Genomic DNA, 10652 nt, shown 5'->3' with positions numbered 1-10652 from the left:
GCGCTGAAGTGAGCGTATCTCCACTAGGAAGGCGGAATGGAGCGGAGCCTTCAGTCTCCCAGCGCTTGGAGACTGTTCGCCGTCTAATATACCTGTACAGCGCTGTGATATAAGGCAGTGCTGTACTGGGGACAGCCGTGTGACACGGCTGTCCCCCTGGGGGACACCAAAGTGATCGGCGGTGATAGGCTGAAGCCAATCACAGCCGATCGCAGTGATTAGCTAGCCAGGGGAGGGAGGGACAAATGTATTAAAAAAAATACACTTTCTTATTAAAATAAACCAACATACATTTTTGTAATAAAAAAAATAAACATTAGGAGAGCGATCAGACCCCACCAACAGAGAGCTCTGTTGGTGGGGAGAAAAGGGGGGGGGGGGTCACTTGTGTGCTCAGTTGTGTGAGCCCTTAAAGCTGCAGTGGCCCAATTTAAGAAAAATGGCCTGGTCTTAAGGGGGTTTAACACAGCGGTCCTTAAGTGGTTAATTGTGCCACTTCAGGAGGGTTTAATTTAATTTACTACATTCTTCTCTACTCATCTTGTGGTAAGACTTTACATGTTATTCTGCTTACTGAAGGTTAGTGCATACACCCCATTGCAGGGGCGGACTGACCATTAGGGCACTCGGGCACGGACCGAGGGCCCGTGGTCGGGGGGGGCCCGCCGCCCGCCAGAGAACCCTGAGCAGGAGGGGAGACAGCCAGTGATGGAGGGCGATGGGCATAGCAGCGGAGAAGGGGGGAAGTTCCCCCCCCCCCTTCCCTCACCTTGGGGCCCCCCTTCCTGGCTCTCCCCTCCAGAATCTGTAAAGTGTCGGACTCGCATAGTGAGCAGCGGCTGACAGCGGGCGGAGACTTACCGCTGTACAGCCACCGGAGGGAGCGCTGATCTGTGTGCCACTAGTCTCCGCCCGCTGTCAGCCGCTACGCGCTGTGCGACAGTTTACAGATTCTGGAGGGGAGAGCCAGGAAGGGGGGCCCCAAGGTGAGGGAAGGGAGGGGAAACTTCCCCCCTTCTCCGCTACTATGCCCATCGCCCTCCTTCACTGGCTGTCTCCCCTCCTGGAGACACCTACAAGCCTGGCTGCATATACTGGGGGCAACTATAGACCTGGCTATACTGGGGAGACCTATACACCTGGTTGCATATACTGGAGAGACCTATACACCTGGCTGCATATACTGGGGGCACTTATACACCTGACTACATATACTGGGGGCACTTATACACCTGACTACATATACTGGGGACACTTATACACCTAGCTACATATACTGGGGGCACCTATAGACCTGGTTGTATATACTGGGGGCACCTATAGACCTGGCTATACTGGGGACACCTATACACCTGGCTATCTATACAGGGGACACCTAAAGACCTGGCTATCTATACAGAAGACACCTATAGACCTGGCTATCTATACAGGAGACACCTATAGACCTGGCTATCTGTACTGGGGACACCTATAGACCTGGCTATCTGTACTTGGGACACCTATAGGCCTGGCTACCTATTCTGGAGACACCTGTAGACCTGGCTACCTATACTGGGGACACCTATAGACCTGGCTATCTTAACTGGGGACATCTATAGACCTGACTGTCTTAAATGGGGACATCTATAGACCTGGTTATCTGTTCTGGGGACACCTGTAGACTAGGCTACTTATACTGGGGACACCTATAGACCTGGATACCTGCACTGGGAAAACCTATAGACCTGGTTACTTCCACTGGGGATACCTTTTGGCCTGGTTACCTATACTGGGGGCACCTATTTTGGGGGAACTGCTGCTCCCAGATTAAGTGTATTTTGAGAAACAGCTGCCAGATTATGTGTATTTTTGGGGAACCGCTGCCAGATTGTGTATAATGGGGGAACTGCTGCTTCCAGATTCTGTGTATTTTGGAGGAATCACTGCTGCTACATGTATTTTTGGTGATCCGATGCCAGATTACGCATATTTTGGGGAGCTGCTGCCAAATTATGTGTATTTGGGGGAACCGATGCTGCCAGATAATGTCTATTTTGGGGAAACGACTGCCATATTATCTGTACTTTGGAGGAACCGCTGCCAAATTGCATGGATTTTTGGTGAAATTCTGTCAGATTACATGTATTTTGGGGGAAACACTATGGCAGAGTTCAAACTTCCCCGGCAAACCTTTTACACCACTGCTAAGGTCATGAATATTTTGCCCAACCATGGCCACGCCCACATTCTGTTGCGTGACCACACCCATTTTTTGGTGCGGCGCAGGGGGTTTTATCAGTACAAAATATCACAATATAACATATTTACTGTTGTCAGTAAATTATTATATCTTAGTCTATGAAAATATAACTGGAAAGGTGGGAAACACTGGTATGGGGGTCCCATAATCTCCTATTGCCGGGGGGCCCCATGAGTTGTCAGTCCGCCCCTGCCCCATTGTGTGCCAATTAACAGTAACAAAACTAAAGAGCAAAGGTTTAAGAATGGAGAAAACATACCCAGTGACATAGCAATATGAGATGCAGAGGTTTTAACCACAGGTGAGCACCTCCAAAAATACAGTATCTAATTCTATCAGACAGAGTGCCAACCAGGCAGCACAGTGGCATAGTGGAAAGCATTCTCACCTTGCAGTGCATTGTCTCTGGTTTTAACCTAGGCCAGGCACTGTCTGTAGGCACATTCTGTATAAAAATAAATTAGCTACTCCATACTATTGCTCAAGAACTTATGAAAATATAACCAAAGACTGTATTTCACATTTAGTACAAATTTGTTGCGTAAAATCTCTTATATTATTGACGCGCTATCCCCATACACAGTGCACATAAATACAGTGAAGACCCAGGACCACACAATGTGAATGAAATGCAACGTTGCTGTCTTATCTGGTACCTCAATTAGTATATAGCACTATATCAATATCAAAGAATGTTCTCCACAAGAATGATAATGTGGTACCACTACCAAATAGTCTAAGAATGCCAGCAGACTGATACAGGCCGAAACACATATGAGACATAAGAGATTTTACTCAATAAATTTGTACTAAATTTGCAATACAGTGGTTGGTTCTATTTTTTGAAGCCTTGTACATTCTCCTCATGTTTGCCTTGGTTTACTCTTTCCTCCCCTGCCCCAAAAGCATAAAGAAAAGTTACCTGACTTTCCCAAAACTGGCCTTAGACCAGGGGTGCCCAATAGGTCGATCGCGATCTACCGGTAGATCGCGACCGCCTATTTGGTAGATCGCGGCCGCCTGGCCGCATCTCGTCAAATTTAGCTGCGCTGTTGCCTCCTGTGTTCCCGCGGCTGTCAGAATATCCTTCCCAGCGCGGCTGACTGAGGGGAGAGGCGCGGCTGGCTGAGGGGAGAGGCGTGGCTGAAGGGGGAGAGGAGTCAGTTGTGACCATCTCCTCTCCCTCCTCTATGATAGCGTTGTGGCCACACCTCCCCCAGGTCACGCAGGTTTTTAGGTCATTACGAGACCAGTAACCACCGCTCCGCTATCCTGTGAGAACTGAGAAATGGCGATTCGGCGAACGGATGCTTTGCTGCGAGGTGGGCAATTTGAAATTATGTTGGTGGGTCGGGTCGCGGGTCAGGTCGGGTGGGGTGTATTCCTTACTGCGGGGCAGACTCTGAGGCCAAGTCTAGTGGTATTTGCAGGGGGAAGGGGTCACCGTTAGAAGCCATGTGCGGGGCGGGGTATAGCGGGGGTTAAGTGAGCTAAACATGTGGGCACTGAAGAGGATTCTTTGCTATATGCTGCCAGCCTGCCAAATATGCTGGGGTGGGGAGGGGGGTTTATGCCACTATGTGTGGGGAAGGATTCTGTGTGCTGCCAAATATGCTGGGGTGGCGAGGGGGGTTTATGCCACTATGTGTGGGGAAGGATTCTGTGTGCTGTCAAATATGCTGGGGTGGGGAGGGGGGTTTCCAGTGCAAGTCATCAGATTAGGTAAGGACCAGCAATGTTGTGTGTGTGTGTGTGTGTGTGTGTGTGTTGTCAGTCATGGTTGTGGTGCAATTCTGATAGCCGAGTCCAAGATATCTACCAACATTTCCCATGCTAAACTTGTGTAGTAATATACCAGCATTATTATTGCTAAGTTCAGTATTTTAAATGTTGGTAGATCTCCTGGCCTCGGCGAATTTTAAAGTAGCTCGCGAGCCGAAAAAGTGTGGGCACCCCTGCCTTAGACTATAGTTAGGATACTATTAAAGGAAACTCTGCCAGTAAGGGCACAGACAGCAGTAAAACCCAAAAGTGGTTCCACCCCATTCTATATTATCCAAAGCGAAGATAAAATTATTTCCTGAAGTTGACCAAAAGCACTTCTGGAATGGTACAAAAGAAGATTGCCCCTTCTTTGTTAATAGAGACCGTCTGCATCCAAGGCTTGCTGGATGTCCCAGTTTCTCATCATAGTGAGCTGAGCAGACTATTAGAACATTACTTCTATACATTTATATGAAACACTCCAGCTTTGCATTTTATATTGAAAAACAATGTGCCAGCGTGTCAGTGTAGTGGTTGTGGCAGGTGGCCAGACAGGGAGGCAGACATAGCTCACGGCTGAATGTCACCATATATTTGTCTACACTCCAAGCCATGTGCCACCTCTCGGCATGTTTTCTATACAGACACAGATATTTACATTTCAGCTGCGTTAACTAAACAATATTAAATTCCAGACTGGTAAGATGGATTTCCAGATAAAAGATCAGTGAATTATGAATTCACTTTTCACAATGTGGAATTGTTTTATACATCGTGATATATTAAAATGGTGCCAGACATACTTGCACTAATTACATTTATAGACATTATGAGACATAAGGCTCCTTAGCAGACCAGGGCAATGCTGAGTGTTTCTGGTTTTCCTTCTGACCCTGTCACTTGCAGAGCTGTCCCACTACTTTCCTTGTTTCAACCCTCATGTCTTCTTACTAGTGATGGTCATGTCAAGGAGAACTCATGGAGAAGCATGTGATTTGGTTGATCAGCTGATAGATTTGCAAAGCTCTGATTTGCTGTGATCACATCCTGCTTTAGCACATGATCATGACTTACATGTATATCATCCGACCAAACTGATCATATGCTTCTCCATCAATTCTCCTAGACAGGACCATCACTACTTCTTACAAATCTTGGGACCTTGAAGCCATCCTGTAGATATTTGCATGATGCTAAACAGAAGCAAGGCTTCTTGCTATACAAGTTGCACCTCAGTAACATAGGCTCCTGCAAGTAACAAGTCTTTACTGAGCTTTACTGTTTCCCAGTTGTTAGGATTTCTTAGTTCAAGAGCCTAGCCATGACTTCTCCCACCACTGCCCAGTGCTGCTTTGTCCCTCCCAGGACGGCCACATCTTTTATTCTCTTGGTGATGTCATCACTGGGTCTCTGCAGTGACATCAAGTCTAGGCAGCTGAAAGATGAAGAGGGGTTAGGGTGTTGGCAGTCAAGTTAATAAAGCGAACTTTTGGAAGCCTTGGTTGGAGTTAGTTTGTAACAGTAGCCATTGCTGCTAAGAAGGGCTGCCTAGTGTGCAGATAGGGGATAACTTAAAACAATAGGTGTATATTAACTACACTATCTTTAGAAAGCTCTTCGTCAATGCCCTAAGTGAAGTGGTTCTCAACCTTTTCAGCACATGTAACCCTTTGTGGGGTACCTGAGCCAATGTACCACCTATGTTTCTTTCATAAGCTGAAAATAAGCTTATTTTATGCTCTAAAATGTTCTAAAATGGCACAGTGCTGCCCCTAATTATTCATACCCCTGGCAAATTTTTGTCTTAACCACTTGAGGACTATAGGCTTACACCCCTCTAGTGACCAGGCTTTTTATTTAATTAATTTATTTTATACAAATTAGGCAACTGCAGCTTTAAGCCCTCGCTGCAGGGCCGTACAACTCAGCACACAAGTGATTCCCCCCCTTTTCTGCCTACCAACAGAGCTTTCTGTTGGTGTGTTCTTATTCCTGCTGGCATATTTGTTTCTTTTTATACAAATATATAATTTTATTTTTTTTTGATGAATATTGATTTTTTAATTTTTTTTTTAATCTTTTATACCCGTCCCTCCCTCCCCCCGCCAGCCAATCATAGCGATCGGCTGTCATGGGCATCAGCTTATGACAGCGGATCGATCCTGACACTCTCATGGGGGCACCCATGTCACACAGCAAAATTGCACGCCGATTGGAGTGGGGCTGCCGCTGCGCTCATGCCCATTGGTGTGAGGCGGATGTTATGTAGTTAAAGTTACTTTTATTCAACCAGCAAGTAGTTTTTTGACGGGAAATAACATCGGTGTCTCCCAAAAGATAATAAGACAATGCACAAGAGGCATTATTGGGGAAAAAAATCTCAGCATTTATTTACATTTGAGCAGCCTTCACAAACTGTCCCAGTCTGTGGGAAAATCCAAAGTTATATACCATTCCAAATAGTCCAAGCTGTTCTAAAGCATCCCAATTACCCTGATTAATTGGGAACAGATGTTTTAATCAACTCAACAGGTGAAAAACAACAGCTCTCTGCAGTTGGTTTGTAGACAGTCATCGCTAAGACAAAGGAGCTCGGTGAGGACCTACGGCTGCACGTTGTGGCTGCTCACAAGTCAGGAAAGGGTTACAAGGCCATTTCTAAATGTTTGCAAGTTCCAATGGCTACAGTGCAAGTATTATTAAAAAATACTAGATGTTCCGTACTGTGGAAAATCTCAGAGGACGAGGTCGGACGCCAAAAGTATATATATATATATATATATATATATATATATATACACATATATATATATATATATATATATATATACACATATATATATATATATATATATATATATATATATATATATATATATATACACACATATATATACATACATACATATACATACATACATACATACATATATATATATATATATATATATATATATATATACATACATATATACACACAGTATGCACCAGAGTATTTTATAAATGTTGACGTAACGATCATGTGACACACTACGCAGATTATATTACTATATCTTGACCCTACTAGATCTCTGCTTTCAGAAAAAAAATAAGTACTTTTGTGGGGTTCTGACTGGCAACGACAGGGTTAATGGCATCTTGTTGCTGTAAGCAGAAATAAGTATGTTACTAAACATGTTTGTTTGGGTACTTGAAGAACATTTGCTCTCGGAGCTATTTAGTTTTATACAGCTGCATGTCACAATACACTCTGTAGCTCAGGGCACACATTGCTGGGATAATTGTTGTCTTTTTATGTCACACAATAATAATGTGTATAGAAAGCCCTGAGTGGCTTTACATAGCTATCTTCACCACTAGTCATTAGTACATCACGCTGTGTAGCTTAATTAATATTGTTAATAATTTATCATTTGCTTCCTTCTTGCAAAAATGTTTCATCTCATTTCATTGCTGAGATGAAAAAAAATTGTTTTTCTTAAGTTGTCTGAAAAAAAATGAATTTAGAAAGATCATTTTATTATTCCTTTCTGGTCTGAGGATTTTACTGCCCACTTATTTTCTTAGGCTGCAGCCCAATATTGGGTTTCTAGAAAACAACATGTCAGCTGTCAAGTCATTATTTTGATGTTTCAGGCTGTGCAAAACAAGGTTCTTTTATGTGATCGCATTCAACAATGAATCACGGTGCAAATATTCTGCTAAGAAGCGGAGGTGGGCAACCCGATCCCCGCTTACCTTGCTCGGTATAGAGTATCTGGAAGTCACATTTGATAAGGGGAATTTGGGGAATTGTCTGTTGTCTGCCTAAGCCCAATTCACTACAGACATTTGGGTGAAATAATTTGCCGAGACTAGAAACCAAAATTAAATGGGTGACCAATTTGGACCCTCAAGTGACTTTATAGTGAAAACTTTGAATGTTTTCACTTTAAGGGAACACTCTATTTTCTTTGAATACTGGCCAAAGTGCCTTATGGAATGCACAGTGTCTGGGGCAGAAAAAGTGTGGAGAAGAACAAGGCTGGTTTTAAGTGAAATGGGGCTTTGTGAAAAATCAATTGCAGGGCTGCTAACATGTTAATACCATGCTGCCAGCTAGGGACAATTTTATCAGTTAAACCCCATTTCCCCAAAAAGATGAGACACTGTACAAAATGTAGATAAAAATGAATGAGACACAAATCATTAAACTCCCCCCCCCCCCTCCTTTTTTTTGTCTCAGAATATCAACTTTATTGGAAAGATAAAAATAAGAGCATTACAGAAAACACACTGTACACAGGAAGTAGTGAGCAGGTGTTGAAGATCAAGAAACAAATGCAATAGGCAATAATTGCACAGAACAGGTCAGTCAGTCAGAGGCTTTTAGCCTCTGACTGACTGACCTGTTCTGTGCAATTATTGCCTATTGCATTTTGTTTCTTGATAAGACATGGAAAGAGAAGTGAATGTCTAGTTTAATGTCTGCTTTGGCTTTTGCGGGGATACAATTAGCCCCTTTCCGCTTTATTTTTAAAGGGAACGTGAGGTGAGAGAGATTTGGAGGCATACTTATTTCCTTGTAAACAATGTCACTTGCCTGGCAGCCCTGTTGATCTTCTGGCATATGTAGCATCTGAGTCAAAACCTAGGAACAAGTATACGGCTAATCCAGTCAAACCTGAGTCAGAGTACCTGATCTGCTGCATGCTTGCTAAGGGTCTATGGCTAAAAGTACTAAAGATACAGGGTCAGGACGACTGCCAGGCAACTGGTGTTGTTTAAAAAGGAAATAAATATGGCAGCCTTCATATCTCTATCCCCTCGTTTTCACTTTAATTATTTAATAATATGCAGGATGCACCAGGAAAAGTGGAAAAAAATGAAAAGTAAGATGAAAAATCGCCAAACCTGCAAAGTGTAATAAAATATTATGAAGATTTCACTGCTGGAGTCCACAGTAGCTACATTTTCATCAGATCATCAGACTTGAATACCAGAGACTTTGGGTCAGAAGTGGCCAGAAGCAGTGAGGCTACTACCAAGAGGGAGCTGTATGCACAAAGACAGCAGAAGCACACTGAGCCAGATGCACTAAACTGACAAGATTGCCATGCACAGGGAGTGTACAGCAATTTCACAGTGTCTTACACAGATTACTTAGCACACGTTGCACAATTAGGGTAACCCCCACTACCTGGGTAAAGCTCACGTTGCTATGGTAATGCACACTTCACAAGAAGTCTAGCGAGCGTTACTCTAGGGAAGCAAGTGTTACCCAGGTAACATGGGTTTCCCCAATTGTGCAATGTGTGCCAAGCAGTCTCCATAAGTAGGACAATTTTACCTAAGTTTAGTGAATCTGGCCGATTGTTCGTCTCATAACGGTATCTTCCACTGTTTGCCTAAAAAGAGGTGCCATATCTTAGGAAACAGTTTGTTTCTCTTTGGTAAGCAAAGAAAAAGGAAATATAATGCCATCATGAGTGATTAGAAAATGTTGTGGCAAGTGCAGGAGGCCTTTAAAGGACACATCTGGGAAATATTAAAACATCTGATATACTTACCTGAGGTTTCCTTCAGCTTCTGGAAGCCTATGTGTCCCTCTCCGCAGCTCCACGTCAAGCCGGTCTCCCGGGGTGCCTTCCGTAGCAGCCATGCACAGTGGCCACCTACCTGGCCAGATTGGCAGCTGCTATGGAGTGGACACCGGGAAACTGGCTTTGATCAGAGCTGCGGAGAGGGACACACTTCCAGTGGCTGGAGGAAACCCCAGGTAAGTAAATCAGATTTTTTAATATTTCCCAGATGTATCATTAAAGACAGATTTCATCAGGGAGACCAGGGATTAAAGATATATCAGTACATTACGCTGTCCTGAATGAATGCTTTCAAACCAAAAGACATTATCCAAGTATATTCCTTAAAGGAATACTGTAGGGGGGGTCGAGGGAAAATGAGTTGAACTTACCCTGGGCTCCTAATGGTCCCCCGCAGACATCCTGTGCCCGTGCAGCCACTCACCGATGCTCCGGCCCCGCCTCTGGTTCACTTCTGGAATTTCAGACTTTAACCACTTCAGCCTAACTGGACGAAAATTTTCATCCAGTTAGGCTGCGCGCACTCCCGCGGGTCGCGCGCGCGTGCTCCCGTGGGCCCCGCGTGCGCGCCCCCACTGCTGGCTGTTAGCCCAGCGATCAATGAAAGGGATTATAAATCCCTTTCACTGATCGGACCCCCCCGGAGAAAAGCCGACAGCGTCTCTTCAGACGCTGCGGCTTTTCTGAGATCAAAAAGTTCCCGTCTTCATACTTCTTCCTGGGAGCGAGATTGATCGCTCCCAGGACTTTTTGACTGTGGCCATCTTGTGGCCAAATAGCAAACTACACCAAAAAACACTTACAATTGAATAAATAAATTTTCAAACATTTAAAATCCCCTGTTTACCTCCCACACCAAAAAAATACCCACATACAAGTTTTAATAAAAAATAAAATGAAAAATTACAATAATAATAAAAAAAAACATAAATAGTTACCTAAGGGTCTGAACTTTTTAAATATTCATGTCAAATGAGTATATCAATATGATTTATTAAATTATGGGCTTCTAAATAGTGATGGACGCAAATTGAAAAAATGAACCTTTATTTCCAAATTAAATATCG

The sequence above is a fragment of the Hyperolius riggenbachi genome, chromosome 1 (genome assembly GCF_040937935.1).
Source record: "Hyperolius riggenbachi isolate aHypRig1 chromosome 1, aHypRig1.pri, whole genome shotgun sequence".
In the NCBI taxonomy this organism is placed as follows: Eukaryota; Metazoa; Chordata; class Amphibia; order Anura; family Hyperoliidae; genus Hyperolius; species Hyperolius riggenbachi.
The sequence above is the reverse complement of the archived record's forward strand: the minus strand, read 5'-3'. Positions refer to the sequence as shown.